The sequence below is a fragment of the Candoia aspera genome, chromosome 12 (genome assembly GCF_035149785.1).
Source record: "Candoia aspera isolate rCanAsp1 chromosome 12, rCanAsp1.hap2, whole genome shotgun sequence".
NCBI classification, from domain to species: Eukaryota; Metazoa; Chordata; class Lepidosauria; order Squamata; family Boidae; genus Candoia; species Candoia aspera.
In genome coordinates this window covers 19409170-19428478 of record NC_086164.1, presented here as the reverse complement: position 1 = coordinate 19428478, position 19309 = coordinate 19409170, and positions in this window count along the sequence as shown.

Sequence of the window (19309 nt, the reverse complement as noted above, 5' to 3'; positions counted from 1 at the left end):
TCTTAGATCGGGAGCCCAACTTTAACTTCACCGTGAGAATGCGATAACTGCCACTCACCGATGTAGGCTTGCGCCCTTCTTCCACCACCTGCCCTGCGGCGCCATTTAAAGCAGGTGGCTGCCGTTTCCCGCCGGCTGCAATAATTCTGGTTCCCCTTTGTCTTCGTAGAACGGCACGCTGTCTCCCTCACTTTCGGCCACCGCTGCTTTCATTTTCCTCGGCAGGGAAGGGGACTTCGCCGTCGACTTCCCTGGTCGTTCCTCACCCTTTGCCTTCGGGCACGCCGCCGCTTGATGTCCCTCTTTGCCACATCGCAGACACTGCCCCTTCGCATACCGCTTCTCTCTCTCCTCTTCCCAGGATCTTTGCCCGGGTCTTCCCCCGGTACTCAGCGGGCGACTAGGTCAGCACTCTGTGGACAACGCCACAACTGGGGATGCAGGCTGTGACGCGCAGCCAAACACGGGCACAGCAGCCAGCCGCTGGGGACCCCGGACCGCTGAGCGCTTTGTCAATTCCTTCCCAGTTGCAACAAAAGTTTCTAAAGGAGTTAAAAACTGATACTTGGTTGCTCGCCAACAAAGACAATGTTACATTTGACCGGGGTTTTGCTTGGAAATCTAACCGTCTCTATGTCCCTGAGAATGTGCGAAAAGACGTGTTGCTCCGTTCACATGATGACAAGGTGGCGGGACACTTTGGTTTTGTAAAAACTTTGCACCTCGTCCGGCGCCAGTTCTGGTGGCCCACCTTGCGCAAAGATGTAAAGGAGTATGTCGCCTCCTGTCCTGTCTGCGCTATGTCAAAGCGCAAAGGAGAATTGAGAAATTCTCAATTCAGAATTGGGTCATTTTTGGAGAGGAGCATCCACAACTGCATGGCATGTGAAAAGGGGGAGGGCTGTGATTGAACGGTGGCAGCCCCATCTTGACTTTTTGACACCCACCCTTCATGGATGCTCCTGTTTGGAAGTCCTGCATGCAAAGCCTTGGAGGGTTGCAGGCAACCTGGGCATGCTGGATTCAGAAACCAAAAGAGAAAAGAGCAGAAGTCTCTCTTATGTCACCAGACCTGATATTCCCAGATTTCACCTCCCCTAATCTGATCCCACGATACAGTCTCTTCTGTGCTGGATCAAAATGCTTGAACATGATTTTCAGCCACCATCCTCCAATTTGATGGAAACTGAACTGCCATCTGAGGTCTTCTTCAGAAGAGCTCGTACCTGAAAATGTGCGGCTCCAGGATCAAGGTGGTGCTTGTATCCTACCTCTGGTCGGACATCCTCTCCAGCAGCCTGCAGCCTCTCTGGATGTCAGCCCTTTGAGGTCGACCAGACTTGAACACCCAAGTCATGAATGCTGAAACTGCTTCTATTACGGGGTTACAGTAACAGGACCTTGCAACTCTGAATGTGCCTCTCCCCTCCCTACCTTTATCCTAAAGGGGAGGGTCCCTCTGCGAGGCTTTCTCAAATTCCACTCCTGCTTTGGGCTGAGATTTCTCTGTTCTGACCCTTGCCTTGGCTGCGGCTCTTCCTCCTCTTCCGCAAGGTCATTCTCACTGCCTATTACAAGAACCATCTTGTGATCTGTCCAGAGCATCACATTATCTGAGGATTTTTCAGCTCAGGAAGCTCAATGGAATAGGAGACAACAGCAGTAGCCCACACGGCCCAAATAAAGTCATCTTCAAATGCCACCAATGAAACCCAAGAGAACCCCAAGAATGCTCTTTCAAGAAAGGAAACAAGGGGCATTTCAGCACCTCTCTTGTCTTTTGGCCTCAGGGGTTCTGAACCAGAAAACATGGCCTGTTTGCAGCAAACCATCTGCAGGGCAACATCATGTTCCTAGGCCTATGGCCTAGTGAGGCTTGATTGGCTGCAGCATGCACGGTTGGTGGCTTCTCATTCATATTGCTATCCTTGCTTGAGAACACTGTTGCTCAAAGTGCATAGATGGAAGTGCCCAAAGGGTGGAATGACAGTCTGCACCTCTTTGGTTCAGGCAATTGTTTAGCAGACTCCAGCGTAGAACCTCACGCTTCCCAAGTGGTAGGCAGAGAGCTGATTTCCAAGCCACAGCAGAATGCTGCAAAGCAATTAATACCACCTTCTGCATCCATGCACACCATGCACAGAAGCTGCTATAAAATGTCAGAGGGTGACTGAGGTCCATCAGCCCTGCTTCATCAAAACGTCCATGCGAGGGTGGGGGGAGATAAGCCTTCACACACTAATGGGGATCGTCTGTAATCATCTGCAGCTCCCAGGTGCAGCTTCTTTACAGTCATTGTACTCAGAAAGGCTTTTGCCAAAGTGGAATGTCTCCAGAGAATGCAGTAGCCATGGGTCTTGGAAACAAGCAAAACTGGATTTCTGCAAGGAGATGAGGCGCTCATTCTGCTCCTTAAAATGTTGTGAAATCCTAAAAACAAAAGGAGAAGGAGAATCTGACTTTTTCATTCTTCGGGTTCTCTAAAAGGCAATATAAAGGATGCTAGCCGGCAGTATAAACCATGATTTACAAACCAGAACAGACCTAGTCAAAATCAAATAAGCTTAATATGCAATAAATGCCCCATATATAGCTTTCCACCCTGCCTGTCTCAAGTGACCAAGTAGTGAAAAGTGCTGGTGAGGTTCAGGGTACAGCAAATTTTTAGTCCAGAATAACCAAGCATCACCAAATTCCAGGAAGGATTAAAATGAACACCTTTTCCCTATTCTGTTTTCCATTATGAGATTACCACTGCTTAAAAGCTACTCAACTTCACCTGGGCTCAACCCCCTTAATACCTGTTCTAATCATATAAGCTTCTTGGACATGAGAAGTGGCTTCCACCCACCTCCTGCCAACCAAAGAGAGTGCAGGTAGTTCAATGCTTAGCAAATTGATGCATGGAAACTCCTTTCCTCCCTCTTTAACCAGGCATAGAATGTCCTTGCCATGGTACAGGGAGAAAGAAGGAGAGGGTGGAAGAGAGAGGAGTGGTCAACTTTGAGAGAAGGAAATCAGAGCAAACTAAGAAGAACATTTCAGGATCTCCCAAGTTTTGGAGCTAGGAACATCTCTGACATTTGACAGTGTGGTTGTTTGATTGATGATGATGATGTGCCTTCAAGTCATTTTCAACTTCTAGCGACCACCTAGATAGATTTTCTCCATGATGATCTATCCCTAACCTGGTTTTTCATGTCTCCCAATGGTGCAGTCATCACCACTGTAACTGAGTCCATCCACCTTCTGCTGGTCGTCCTCTTCTTCTCTTTCCTGCCACCTTTCCCAACATTAGAACCTTTTCCAGAGAGCTGGATCTTTGCACAATGTGTGTGAAGTAGGATAGTTTGAGCCTGGTCCTTTGTGCCTCGAGTGAGAACTCTGGGTTGATTTGTTCGATGATCCATTGGTTTGTTTTTCTTGGCTATCGACAGTATTCTCAGGAGTCTTCTCCAACACCCAAGTTCAAAGGTGTCAATACTTCCTATCCTGCTTCTTCAAAGTCCAAACAGTGAGTCTGCCCCTTCACAAAATGCCTGCCACAATGGACATGCCCAGTGACCAAACATCCATTAACCAGAAGGCAGACTCATAGAGGTGTGAGGTATTGGGATCAGAAGTGGCATTTTGCAGGACCTGTGTAATTGTACGTGAGAATTACTGTGGGAGACAGGGGGAAGAACCATGGCCAGGGCAACGGTCAGATAAGAGGCAGCTTAGCCCACAGAAGGAATGCGGACATGGTAAATGTCTCAGAAGGGACCCTCCCTTAGTTTCCTGGGCTGTAAATGCAACAGGGAAGAAATGTACTTTCAGACTTGCAAGATTCTGTTAACATAACCGTACAATAAAGTAGAGCCAGTACTTCTGCGTGTGCTTGTTTTCCGGACTATCTCGCAAGGCTGACTACCTGTCAGCAGCTCCTTAAAGGAAATGTGCCTTTTCCTGGGCCAGCGTGGACTCAGGAAAGCACATGGACTCATCCTGTCACCACCTCTGAAATGCCTCCTAAACTCAAGCCAGCACTTTGAGGTGGGCCAGGTCAAGAAAAAGACCCACTGGGATTCCAGGAATGCTGCTCTATGGTTGTAGGGCATAGTAGCAGAATCTTCAAAGCCTACCTTCAAGGTGGAGCTGTCTGAGTCTCTTTCTCACACATTTTTACTTTCCCAGGGCTGAGCAGATGGTTTTCCTCTCCATCTTCCTTGTCACAACCACAGCTTAATTTCTCTACATTTCCCGAATCCATGTGGTTGCTGGGTGAGGCCTGGAAAAGGCACAGCTTAAGGAGTTGCCAATAGGTATAATGAGGGTACCTCTTGGGAGGGGAAAATAGAGGAGACTGATTCTGTTCCCTCTTAGGGTCTTTCTTCCTGGGTGGTACAATCACAACAGAAGGCAACAACACACCGTACAACTATTGCACAGGTTTTTTGGATGAAAGCTTGAATGTAGTGGACCTTTTAATACATTTCTCAGTTCCAATTCGTTAGAAGTCCACGACAATGTTCCCAACTGAAGTAAGCGGAGAGGTTGTTTTAACTGGTAATCAGGCAGTTACCAAACATTTTGGAGCTTCTTGATTCCAGAAGGATTTCTTAGTGTGGGAAAGACAACAAGAGAAGTAGCAGGCAAAAAGCAGCAAATAACATGACCAGCTATAGAACAGCGAAGCTCTTACACACCTTACAGACTTCTCACGCTTTTCTAAGTTTACACACAGTTCTCCTTTTCATCTCCCATTTTGTAACCTTAAAGGGTTGGCTTCTGACCAGCTGGCTTTCATCAGTCTTGTCATGGACTATTGCAACAATTTAGAAGAGAATTTAGGGAGGGGGTCTAGCAGTTCTTTGGACATTCTTGACCATGGCAGCTTATGTCCTGATTTTTAGCACTTTTATCCATCAGAGGTACTTTGATCTTCTCCTGGTCTTTGGCACATCAATGTTTGAGGTCCCTGTAGCGTGCGGTTGCATTTCTGTGCACCTGCCTGTTTGGATGGACTGAACGTACTTCATTAGACTGAGCAGTCATCATAGACTTCATTAAGCTCATTATCCATCATGATCACTAGAAAAGGTCAGTTGCTGGGCAAGTCTGCAAAGAGGCAACATTCCTTTCAAAGGTGGATTCTTCTCTGCTTCAGCTAGCCTTTGTGTTGTGGGTCCAAAGTACCCTTCCAAAAATGCCCACCCTGTGTCTCTGCGGGGGGAGGGAGGAGTGTGTTGTGATGCATCGGAAAAGGAAGCAGAAGGTCAATCAAGCAGGCACAGCTGCCATCTTGACACACATTCCCCATGGATGCCTCTGTTGCCCACAACGCATCCAAAGCACCTTTGCCTGTTTCAGATCTGAATTCTGCTTTTTTCATTTTGTTTAATTTCTAGGCAGATATGAGTACAGTACCAACAAAGCCATAGCTGCAATGGTGTCCATCCTTATTTCTTAAGAAGGCCTATTATTTTTATTATTGATTTACTTACTCAAGTCACAGGCCACCTTTCCTCCAAAATATGAACACTCAGAGCTTCATGAGAACCAGTTTGGTGTAGTGGTTTAAGGCACCAGGCCAGCAACCAGGAGACTGTGAGTTCTAGTCCCAACCTAGGCACAAAGCCAGCTGGGTGACTTGGGCCAGTCACTTTCTCTCAGCCTTAGGAAGGAGGCAATGGCAAACCACTACTGAAATCTTGCCAAGAAAACTCCAGGGACTTGTCCAGGCAGCCACTAGGCACCAAGATTGACTTGAAGGCAACAAGAACCACTTTGGCTAGAAACTGGGAGATTGTGAGTTCTAGTCCCACTTTAGACATTTAGACTTTGGGCCAGTCCCTCTTGCTCACCTCTCGGAAGGAGGAGGCCATGGCAAATCACTTCTGAAATCTTGCCAATACTTTCTGTTTTGTTTTCCTTTTGCCTTTTTAATAATAAAAAAGAGGTTAAAACTGAAGTCATGAGGGATAAAGAAACCAGGGAGGATCCACACGCTTATTGGAACATGTGGAAGCCACACTGGAGATCCAAGCAGGGGATGCAAATGGCACATTTCAACTGAGGGGAGAGCTTGACCCGCCCAAGGTTTGGAACTCCAGGGCCAAAGACTCGAGTCCAAGCTGAGCCCTTGATTTAGGGTTGGCATTCCTCCTCCTTCTCCTGTTCCTTTCCTGTACAAAAGCCCACTCAGGCAGTGACCTCATCAGAGGGGGCTTTCCAAAGTCTGCTTCCTGCTGTGGGATTGATCAGTATTGCCCAATGTGGTTGGGCTCACAGCCAGATGGAAAGCAAAAACAGGAGTTCTCACCTTGAAAAGAAGAAGGATTTGAGGACATTTTCAAATAAATGAATCAAGGGGATCAGAACATGCTCCAGAGCACCAGTTTGAGTACTGTCTTGCTCTCCCTGAATACCTCTGGACCCCACAAAGGACACACACACACACACACACACACACACCCCGCTATTCTCAGAACACCAAAATGGTGGGTGGTCAGCCCGGAGCTTTGCTTGGAAGTGAGCTCACCTGTCCAGAAAAAATATACAGGTAAGTTGATGCAGTTGAGAATGACTTGGCAAAAAACCAAGAATTTGCCGTCTGGTCAGTGAATGAGCTGAGTCCATAAGTGTGCTCATGACATTTCTCAGATAGCCACTGGTTTGACGTTTGAGGAAACCTTGGTCTAACGGCCAATGTTTTGTAGTTCTCCATGAAGTTCTCCACTGCCTGCCTTGCCTGCCCTGAATCCCAAACCTAATCTCATCAAGTTTGGAGTTTGGAGCCACTGGCTGATACCCAGATGCCATCCAATTGTTTTTTCTTTCCATCACAGCCCAAAGACGCTGTTCAAATTCTAAATCAGTGCTGAGTGCCAGAAATGGCTGGCTGAAAGCAAACCAATTGAAGCCTAATCCAAAAAAGGTGGGGGTGTCCCTGGTTAGCCAAAGACAGAATAGAGGCTCTGTTGGCTGGAGTTAGAGCAGTGCTTCTCAGCCTTGGCCACTTGAAGATGGGTGGACTTCGACTCCCAGAATTCCCCAGCCAAGGCTGAGAAGCACTGGGTTAGAGTCTCCTTTTGGAAAATGAAGTCAGTAACTTGGGTGCACTCCTAGGAGTTCAGATGTCAGCTTGACTAGTTAAGGCCTGTGCCTCCAAGCCTTGCTGGCAGTACGTGCCTTGATGGCAGAGCTTACTGTAAGGTGTTCTGTGATCACACGTACCCCTGAGCTATTTTGACTGACCTCTCCCAGCATTAGACCCTAAAGCATGGCTTTGAGAACTGTGGCTTGGCCTGCTGTGCGAACTCAACCTCTACCTCAGAGGGCTATTTGGAAAGAGCCAGGCTACAGCCATGTTGCTGAGTAGGGCCACTTATGCACTGTAGTGAGTCAAGAGGACAGACACAAGATCTGCTACCAAGGCCACAATTCCATAAGCAAGACTTGAGCTCAAGCCAAGAAAACGGTTTACAAAAACACCTCGGACAGGCCCCCAGTTTAATTCTCATAAAGACAGAAGAAGGAGGGAGGGAAGCACGGTCAGACTTGCAAGATTCTGTCACCATAGCTGTTCTAGTAAAAGTAGCTTTAGGTCTGCACGGTGTCTGTTTCTTAGCCTGGTCTACCTTATAGCGCTGATATACACTAAGTTTATGAGCTGTGCTAAGCCATAATATCGTTGGTTTGGGCTCAGTTTAGCAGCTGTTTGTGGTTTATGACATAAAGGCTGTGTTTGCGTACATGGTTGGCCAGCCTGGTGAAAGTTCCACCACCTTTGCAAAATATGCTACATCATGGTTTTGTCGTGGCTTATTTCAGCCTGTTAATTTATGGGTCAACGCATTATAATAAACCCAGAAAATTTAGTAACTGGGTTAAACATGTGTAACCCAACCAGTTTGATTGGTTTCTAAAATGGCAGTTAAGCCAACTAGGATTTAGCACTGTGTTAGAATCTTTTTTATTTCCTTACCAGGTTCGTTTCTGAGCCGGGACCAAAGAAACAGGCAGTTGCATGAAATTAAGTTCTTTATTTTTCACTCAAGAGCAAAAGCAATGACAGCAAGCTGTTAGGTGGGCGGCTGCACAGGACCCCCTCCTTACAGCACATTATATGCATCCCATTCAACTCCTCCTTTAGAATACCACCTCCTATTCAGTCACCCATGCACCACCTTAACCTCATTCCCTATTAGGAATTTCCTCCCTTCCCTCGATCATCATTCCATATAAGGGACTTCCTTCCACCCTTGCTAGGGCGCCTTGACCATTGCTGAACGATGCCTTTCCTCTGGAGAAGCCATCCTTGGGATGCATACCTGATCTTGTTTCTATGCACACAGCTGTCGATCAAGGCCTGTAGGCCTCTGAGAAAGGAACAGGAAGAAGTAAACAGAACTCTTCTAGGGAATGCAACACGGTTTCAGGGCCGTAATACAAGTGCAAATGTTTCTAACCTAAGAATACTACATATAAAATATATGAAAATGAAATATATTTGTATTTAAGTTCTATATATGTAAAATCTTCTATCAACTGCATGCTAAAGGTCTTAAGGGGTGTGCAGCTTCATCTTCACAGCTTTCCCCGCCCGCCTCCATTTGACAGGAAATCTGGTGCATCCTTTGGAGAAGAGAAATGCTGGAAGAAATTAAGATCGCTCCCTGCCCTCCATGTTGTCTTTCCCCAGAACACTGTCTCCTTGGGCAAGGTAAAAGGTTAAAGGTTGCAAATGAGAATGAGTTTGATGCAAAAAGGAGATGCCAGAGATAAATATGTAAAAGGAAGCCCAACTGTTTAAGCAAAGGACTTCCTTCCGATTCAGTCAGAAACCTTGGAACACAAAAGGCTGCTCATTCACAGACTGCAGCAGAGCCGTCCAGGTAAATGTTCTTCCCCAGCCAAACAGATCTCCATAATCCAATCACAAAAGATTCCTTCCAAGGTGAACAAGCTAGGAGACAAAGCCACAGCCCTGCAAGGAGATGACCAGGACAGGAAACCCCAACAGCAGGGGGCCTGACCACAGAGCGCCCCCTCTCTGAAATTGGGTAAACTGCACTTTTCTCAAGTTCTCAGGGGGCGGGAACACCTTTGCATTAGCAACAGCCAAGCTCTCCTATATAAAGGGCTTGTGGGGGAAATACAGGTGTGGCCACCTTCCAACCAGCTTACTCTGGCATGCTCTTGGGAAATAAACCTACAACCTCTGTTCCAGGAACTGCCTGCATCTTTTCATCCCCAGCTTGGGACGAACCCTGGTAAAAATTCCTTCTAACAGAAATTAGGAGGGTCTCAGCATTTAGGTTTTACCTGTAGAAATTTCTCATTTCAATGTCCATCCTTTCCAGATTCAAAGGTCTTTGGACAGTCAAAACCCTGAGGCAGAATTGCAGAACAATCTCAGTGCAAAGAGTGTGTGTAACCGCTCCTAGGCCTGCGCAAAGCAGCTGAAAGGGGTGCATTGCCAAAAGTGTTAGTGTGAATGAAGCCTCCCTCTTCAAAGTGTGAAAGCAGTCCAGAAGGGTCCAAGCAGCTGCGGTGAAGCTTTCCCCAGTGATCTGCTTAGGAGTGTGCAGTCATAGCCAATCTTCCACTTCAAGTGAAAGATGCTTCAATTAAACCACCCATTTGAAATGAACACTTTTAATTGGATCAATAATTGGAATAAACTCGAATTGCAAATTGAAAGTGAACCTTGGATAGGGATTCACAACTACCTTAGTAGACCACCTTTGTTCCATTGTTTCTCTCTGCCCTGTCTGACCCAGCAGAGTGGGTATACTCCAGATCCCATCTTCCCATTTTATGGGTCCCAGGAAGCATGCCTTCTCTGTCACGGTGCCCGTCCTCTGGAGCGCTATTGTAGAGGAACACAGAGATGTCCTTAGAGAAGATATGTAGCAAAATAGGAGCTCAGACTGTTAGCTCCGTCTAGGAAAACAAGACAGCATGAGGACAAAAACCTTAAAGAGGCCCTGGGATGTGGAATTGTTGTTGTTTGCACAATCAAGTCTTGTTCTGTTGGGGTTTCTGTTACTTTTATTCATTCTTTATTGTGATCATTGATTTACACAAATTAGCATATAAAAGACTATAGAAAGAATTAAATATATGATAATCAGGGATACTATTTTTATTTTAGTCCGGCCATCTTAATAAGGCTTTTTTTATTGGTTGTTTTTCTGGAAGTTGCCCACAGTCAGTCAAGCTGGGGGGCTCATTAATTTGATTAAATAAATAAATAACTCGCCGACATTCATAAACTAAACTAAATAAACTGTGGTTAAGTTAACCATGGGAAAAGGTGTGGGAATACAGCCTGCATAAATGACACCACCCGATCTTAATAAATAACTTGTGAGCATCAGCTTCTGCCTCTTTCTTTACATTAGGATTCCTCAGTCTTGACTATTTTTAGATGTGTGGACATGAATTCCCAGAATTCCCTATGGGAGATGAGGGGTACCATGAAATGTAAGAAGCAAATATGTTATGCAAGGAACTGATGTGTATTGGTTTTATGTGTACATATTTCAAATTGCTGTTTGGGAAATTTCCTAATGCTTTTTCCAAGAAATCCCAAGGAATCATTGAACTGCAGGGTTGGAGGTCCTCTAGTCCAACCCCCCATCCAGGACAGGAATAGCATCCCTAGCAAATGGCTGTCCAATCTTTGTTTGAAGACCTCCATTGATGAAGCAGCCCATGACTCCACTCCATAACAGCTCTCACAGTCAAGAAATTGAGTTTGGATCTCCCCCCATAAAGCTTCCACCCACTGGTTCTTCTCCTGCCCCGGGCAGTTCAGAGAATAAATCCACCCCTCTTCTCTGAGGCACGCGTTCAAGTGCTGGAAGTCTGCTATCATGCCTCCTTCTCTTCTTGAGGCTAAACAGATCCAGTTCTTCCAACTGCTCTCCATGAAATGTAGCCTCCAAGCTCCCCACCATTTTGGCTGCTCTTCTGTGCACTCCCAGCATCCTTCTCCTATTGTGACAACCGGAATTGGACACAGACAAAATAAATTGTAATGGTTTTTAAGAAACACCCACATCTGGCAGACCAGGGGTAGACAAGACCCACCCCCAACTGCACCAGTGAATGTGGTAGCATAACTTTGTGTCTCTTACAAAACAAACTTATAGCAATTTGTTTTTGGTGTAGGTCTATTAAGCTCCCTCAGTCCATCCTAACCTCTCCCCAAAGAAAAATGCACCACGAAATGCCCATCTGGGACATCTTCACATTCCCAGCACGTGGGGGGGCAGTTTTATTTTAAATAAAATGCGGCCTTGAGTGCTACTTTAGAAGCATTAAAATCACTGTAGCTCGAAGGAGAGCAGATAGCAGTACAGTAAGCCCCCCAGAGAAGAGGGCTAGGAAGAAGCTGTTAGTTTGGGGAACAATTTGAGAGCATCGGACCAGCACAGGAATGGCCAGTGGTGGGCAGGCCAAGAACAGGTTTCCCTATGGACCTCTTTGAAAAAGAGGTTCCCAGCTGCATGTCTTGTGTGTGGAATTGCTGTGGAGAGAAATCCTATCCCTTGTGTCTCCCCCCCCAGCACATAACATAGCAAGAACCCCCCCACACACAGACACAATGCCTTTGTCTACTTTATTAGGCTGCCGTCATTCTTAGTTAAGTGGAAAAGGACCTACATCAAAACCTCAGTGAGAAAGGGGCATTTGGGGAAGTGAATCAAACAAATGAAGAGCAGCCATAACTCAGTCCAGGAGCAGAGACCTCAAAGGAGGAAGAACCCATCTTTGGAGGAAGCAGGCAAGGGGCAGGCTCTGTGCAACTGCATCTTGACTTTTTTGACCCCTCCTTCCATGGACGAGTGTACATGATGGAATTGATAGGCATTCTGCTCCTCCTTCCACCAAGCAACACATGAACAGGATGGCTATTTCCCACCTTCTCCAGGACTGCTTTCCTTGAAACTGCAACCCCTCCCATCTCAACATCGTCTTACCCGATTTGGATTGTTTGACTGTGTCCAAAGGATGTCCCAAACTGCAAACTAGCTACTTACATTTGATTCTTTGATGAATCCGAACTGCATGATCGTGTTTGGTTCAGCGTCATGTGAACCCAGCAAATGGAGTGAGCTGGGAATAAGTAGGTCATGATTAATCCTGCAGGGCTACCCAAGGACAGCTTGCTTCCAGTTTGGTTAATATAAATACCATCTCTATTGATCTCTGTTTTTTTGGTTTATCAAGGGTTCGAGACCTCTCACCAAAGACAGAAACTGTTCTTTAAAATGGCTGGAATTTTTGTTTCTGGAAATGGGGGCCTTACAAACTTTTGCTTGTTCCTTTTTCCCCAGAAACTTTGAAGGAGCCCAAGTGCAAAACAATACCTTTTCTGTACCTGCTAAGGCCCAATTTGCTGTCTGAGTTGCTCTTCCTCATTCCATCTATGAATGAGGTTTTGGCTAGAACACCACCCTTTTTTTTTTTTGCTCCCAACCAACCAGCCCCCCCCCCCCCCGTTCCCCATTACCTGCTGAAGAATTCTTGGGAAACTCAAAAGCTTGCAACTATTTTGCATACTTTTAATGGGGCTAAGAAAAATGACACTGCCCTTTTACTGACCAAATGTCCGTGTTATTCGTTTGGGCTTTGCCACAGCCAGTCCTAACTTAACGTTGGTCTTTGAAGCTTATGTTTAAACACAAGGTGAGGTGTTTAAACCCGTGTTTCCTGACCAACCTCTCTGCTTGCCTTTATTCCTGGATTTTTCACAGAAGATTGCTGCTGCATCAACAACTGCAGAGCCAGATGCAGGCTGGCACTGCACATGTGAGAGCTGGTTGTTTTGCAATCTGCCTTTCGGTGCCAATCATGCCTCTCCCTTACATAATTCTAAGGGGGTGGTGAAGGAGGCACCTGCTCAGTTGGGTGCGCTGGAGAGGAATCTAAAGAGCAGGGAACATAAAGAGCAAGAAAGGGGGATTATTCTGGACTAAAAAAAACCCCATGCGGTTGTATTAAGCAATGTGAATGGCCCATTAGTGCTGGTATGCATGTCCACACCACCCTCTACTGGATGGCAGTGGTGCCAATCATCCTGCAATTTACACCACGGAGATAAAAAAACTGCTGTGCATCTCACTGAGGTTTAACCCTGAAGATACTACAGTATTTAATTACCAGAGACAGGCCTGGATTCCCACACTGTGCTAAATAACAACATAGCCAGATTTGGCTTTGGCCTGTGGTGTGAATCCAACCATTGTAGTTTGCGACCTATGGTTTGGGGCTTAGAAACTGCCTTACTGAAGAAATTATCTTCAAGCAACCACGGTGTGACATGATGCAAAACCCGATTCACCGAAGAGAATCCTAAAGGGCTGCTCCTCCTCATCAGCAAAAGGAAGGCTGATATAAATAAATAAAATGAATGGTTCAGGGAACTGGGTTATCATCAACTACAGGTTCTGGTCGATACTAATGACCAGAAATATCTTGGCATCTGGCCCACAAAAATTGCAGGAAGTAAATCTGATCCAAATAGCACACTTCAGGTTGCCATGGTTTGCAATGTCATCGGTAAGTTCCGTCAACCTCTGATGGTGGAGTTCAGTACAAATGGCACTTAGGCAAACCACTCAGCCTCCTGCTCATAGCGTGTTGCCGCAAGTCACGGGTGCCCTTTAGTTGCTGCCTTCAATTTCGGTCTGTGGTTGTAATAAAGTTCTATCCCAAAAATCATAAATAAACTGATTAAATAAACTTTTGCTCAGATGGCAGAAAATGAGAAGATTAACACTGGATGCCAGCAGAATAGCCTGGAGCCAAATTTATCTCTCTCTCTATCATCTCTCTCTATCTTCTATGTCTATCATCTATCTATTTATCTATCTATCTAATCTAATTTATATAGCCACCCATCTCACAAAGACTGACTTAATTAATTGAGTACACAATTAACTAAAACAGTAAATATATATTTTAAAAATGTAAAAAAACCACAAGGTACAAGAGAGAGCAAATGTTAACCATGGAGCCATCTCAGGGTTTCCTCCAATCTTCGGTGTGTGGGATGTTCATTAAGATAATTCTCAAAGCACAAGGAACCTTGAAGAAAAGGGCCGTGGAAAACTCCCTGTGATGCTGTTGATAGGATTCAGTTCTGACCAGCTTTTGCCAAGCAGAGGGTGCCCTCTCATGCAGCATCCAGCCTCCTTAAGATTAAAGCGATCCAGGGAGTACCTGACATGTTTTCTTAACCTTGCCGATCCAGTGATGCCTTTTTTGTGAGACCAAATCTATGCTTGATGAAGGATGATCCCATTTACCAATCTACCTTCCAGGGAAACGATACCATCCCTGCTGTGGGGTACTGTTTCCTCTTCGTTGGGCAGAAGCTATAAAATGGGAACAGGTCCCAATGCATCAGGCCCACCTTCACCCTGCGACAACCTAAACCAGTGTTTCCCAACCTTGGCAACTTTAAGATGTGTGGACTTCAACTCCCAGAATTCTGGGAGTTGAAGTCCACACATCTTAAAGTTGAAAAGGTTGAGAGCTACAGAATGTTCATCAGTGGCACGGAGGGAGCGAGCTTAGTCCCCCAGCAGCTTTAATGGCTAGGGTAGGAGGTTATTATCCTTCCATTCATCTTTGAGAATACAAGGGGACTGATGAAAGTGGGGCAGCCGTACAAAAGCTGTCACTCCAACCAGGCAGCTGTCTGAGCAATTTCACACGTGGGTGTATCTGCTTAGGCAGATTTAATTCACTCTGTGCTGAGACGCAGCCATGCCTGATTTGCTAGAATCCTTCCCCACATTTTCTAAAATCACATTTCAGTCTTGGCATGGTATTCCCATAAGCACCAGCATAATTGTGGAGCAGGAGGAAAAGCCTTCCAAGGGTGGGTGTGAGGGAGGGATAGCGTTCTGTTTTTATATTTGGGGCGACGGACCTATGGAAAGACCTGTGAAGCGGTAGCCAAGAGCACGGAGCCTGAATAGCTTAGTATTTGTAGCCCAGCTCTGAACCAGAAGCCTGGGTGGTTCAGGAAGGACATGTGTAATCTGGAGCCCCATCTTAGCCTGGAGCCGGTAACTCTGTCTATCTCAGCCTTAGAGAGAATTTGGTGAGCTGTGTTCTTTCAAGACTGATGGGGGTGTGTAGACAAAAATGAAGTAATTCCCAGGGAGGATTAGCTGTCCCTTATAATAATCATACTTTCCAAATTAACAGATTCAGAGATTAACCAATTAAATTCTGAGTCAGTTGAGCCCTTCCATTATCCATGAACGCTCAAGAACCATGTGAAAGGCTACTGGTTGTGATGTGTTCTGATGCTTCCTCCTGCAACTTTTTGCCCCAAAGTCCCAGCCTCTTGCTAAAAACCAGAGCCTGGGAAAACAAATCACAATTGCTGTGTTGGCACACTGTGCAATCCCCAACCAAATAAACCGTATTATGGCTTGACAGCCTAGACCTAAGACAATGGCTGGATTCCCACAGCACTCTGAATTATAAACTAGCCAATCCCTTTTTGGCCTAGCCAGGACGGTGTGCAAACCCAGCCTTAAAATAGTGTTAGGTGGGAGCTGAGGTCACATTCACCGTCAAGTGAGAAAGCAACTCTCTAACGTTAAAAGATGGACAAGAGAGCTGCCAGCCAGCTAAGCCCAGGTGGAGCCAAGGGCAATGGGTAGAGTTAAAAAGAAGTAGAGTGTGATTCAAATTAGTTATGGTTTGAGGCCAAATAACCCTAACTATGCAAATTCCACGGTAAAAGTAAGACCTAACTTGAACAACCACTAAAAAGGATGCCAAGTTTCTAGGAAGAGCTGTGGCTTGCGGAAGCCAGATGACATCCTCCTCGTTATTCATTGTTTCAGGCGTGTTTTTTCCCCCTTTATTTTAAATTCCGTAGTTGTGTTTTATTGATGTTTCTGTACTTTAAGTGTTTTAGTTGTGTCTTGCTGGTCTGGGACCGTGAAGTCCAAGTAAAGAATATAGCTAATTTCAGAAATTAAAAGACTGCCTCGTCTTATACACGGTGTAAGAAGGGTAGGCATAATGGCACTCATGTATTGTAAGGAACTCCTGATAGGAATAGCAATAGAAAAGCAGTACAGTAGTAGCAATTCAGCTACCTCTGGATACTGTACTTCAAGAACTGGATCAGCTAAGCAAAACTAAGTTTTCTCCTCATCAGACCAGCCATAGGGATTTAATGGTAAAGGCAGTATTAAATCTGCATGTAGGCCTATAGAAAAGGACATTATAGAAGGCTGTGAGCTTACAGCTCCATGTCCGTGACTACAAGCCTGAAAAATAAGGAAGCCAACGGCGGGATGCTGGGACAATTCCCCGCCCTTGCAGAGGGACAGCAACCTCAGGATACAGCTTGAAAAAGCTACCCCTTGCAAAAACACACCCCCCCACACCAAAAACCTAGCTGGCGATTAACAAAGCAAAAAGAGCAACAAAGCTTAGTATGCAAACAAAACAAAAATGTCTCCAGGGTATAATCTCAAATCACCAAAAATAACCCCAGGGTGAAAATACCAAGGAAACTTCATATGCCCCCCAGCTCTTCATCAACGGAGTAGCACAGAACAAATGGCAGCTCAAGTTCCCATTGCTGACAACCTTCTTCCACGTGTTGATCTGTTGATCCAGTGCCAGACGAAGGAGACGGGCATCAGACTTCCCCCCTTCCCAGTCTTTTATTGCTGGGCACACCATTTGGCTGGGGAAAGCAGAAATAACGATGTTAACCTTAGATCTGAAAGGGGGCGTACAAAGCAAGGACCCAGGGCCATATCTATCCCAATGTTGTATAACTGGAAGGATGGGGTTGCCCCTAACTTACTTGGCTCTGTGGCAAACACTGTCCCTATTCCTTCTGGCTCCATTCCCAAATGCTGAACCGCCTCACAAATTAACCCAAGGATTCAGGGGCAATTTGGGGAGGGTGTGTGTCACAAATGTTTAAATATCTGATCAGGTTTGCACAGGTAACATGGGATCACCGTCAAAACTCACCCCAGTCTCTGCTTCTGAGCAAAATCCCAGTACTGTAAAGTTGGAAAATGCTAAATGGAATTATAAAAGCAAGCGGAAAATTTATTTTGTTCCTAACCCTGACCTTAGGCCAGTCCCTCTCTCTCAGCCCAACTCACCTCTCAGGGCTGTTGTTGTGGGAAAAATAGGAGGAGGAAGGAATATTAGGTATGTTCGCTGCCTTGAGTTATTTATAAAAATAATAAAGGCGGGATAGAAACTAAATAAATAAATAAACACATTGTTACTTTTATTTATGGGAGGGGGTCACATCAATTCATTTGTTTTAGGAAGTTACAAAGCTTCCAAACCTCTGAAAGTAACAAGTCTGGATTTGTACACTCATTGAATCGTGAATTTACCAAATGGGCCACCTGCCAAAAAACTCAACAACCCATGAATCAAAGCTTAACATTTTAAGCTGCCAGATCTTTCACTGACCTGGTTTAACAAGTGTGTGACTACAGGTCCTAAGTCTCCAGGTCACAGCTTGGAAACCTGAGAATTTGGCTTGCATTTGTTAATTGACTATTTGATTTGATGAGTCAATTAAAAAGATTTCTTTGATTTGAGTAGTTAAACAAGACCTCCAAAATAATCAATCAACATTTCTTTAAAATGGTGATTATTTTTAATATAGTAATTACAAAAACTGCAGATGGCAGGGCTTTTTTAAAAGAGGCATTCACTCTTCACTCTCACACAGGAAATTATGTTTGTGTGCACATAATAAGATGCACTATCAAAACCCCAAATATGCTTCCCTCTCAAAATTGTTTTATTGATATGCAAATTGTAGGAATTCAACTTGATTTAGCTAATAAGTTATGATTTATTTCACTGAATGAGAGCCTTCCTGCACTCTGAACTAGGCACTTTGCCCATCTTTGTCTGTGAGATGAGTTTTTGTTTCCTGATATAGGAACCCAGGAAGGAAAATCACCCATCATGAAAGACATACTCCCCAGTTTCCTAAATTTCCAGATCCCTAGTTTCCTAAATTTTATCTAAATATCTCTTACAGACCCCTATGATAACACACTGTGGCCAAACAATCCTCTAGAGCAGTGTTTCTCAACTTTGACAACTTTTAAGATGTGTGGACTTCAACTCCCATAACTCCCCAACCACATACTGTATCATCCAGAGCTGCAGCCCAGTGGCACTCTGCATGGCACATCAATGGTTTTATCTTCCACACAGGATGGTAACAGTGGTAACATGCCGTGCGCATCCTATCCCAGGTCTGGTATGATGCTGCGCTGTGGCAGCCCCATTCTCTCCTCACCATCCTTGCCTTGGCAGAGCAGATATTGTTGTTGCTTTGGTCACATTTTCACATTTCGCCATTATTCCAACAGGCTGAGCGAGTTTCGAAGGGAGAAGCAAGTTCTGCTTCCTTGCAACAGGCTGAGAAAGTGCAAGGTAAAAGGTAGAGGTTTCCTCAAATTAAATTCAGCTTCTGGCAACTTGATGCGCACATCCAGGAATTTTTGTAACAACATGGAGGCCACTGTGCTACTGCTTTCTTCTGGGATTTTTTTTTTAAATTCCCAGTTGAGCCCTGGAATTTCTAGTGATCTCCCATCCAAGTACTGATCACACTGGATCTTGCATATCTTTATGAGATCAGCCAAAAATGGCTAGGCACTACCAGAGCAGATTCCATTGGCTCAGTTGAGAAGCTAGACGTTTTTGGTCCCTCCTTTCTGAATTTGTTCCTTTTCCAGCCGACTGTGACCACCAGCTTCTGAATGAATTATAGCCATAACTACTACATCCCCATTGCACCTGGCTGTTATAACCATGTAGCCCAGCAGTGGGAAAATTAGGTCAGGCTACATCCAGCCTCAAACTAGCTTGAGCTAGTGATACCGCAAGCCAGGGATTAAGAGATGATCAGCTTAATCTGGGCCACATTAGTTCACACTATAAATCACACAACTGAAAGTTCAACTGCTAAGAACATCAAGCAGCTCACAGAAAGCTAAAATACCAGGGCAACAGAAAAGATAAAGAGAGATGCACAACATTTCAAATTTAAAATGGCTGAATCATTGTGGAAGTTCGAAACCACTGTTTCACATTTGAATTAGATGTTTTAAACATTTTGGGCACTTCTAGATTAAACTCAGGAACAAAACTTGTATTAAAAGATCCTCCCCTTTTCTGCTGATCTGGTCTGAAACTTGACAGCTTTTCCCTGTTAAAAAATAATTCCTGCCTATGGAATATAGCAGATAAACCTTTCTTCTCGTGTCAATGGAGAGAT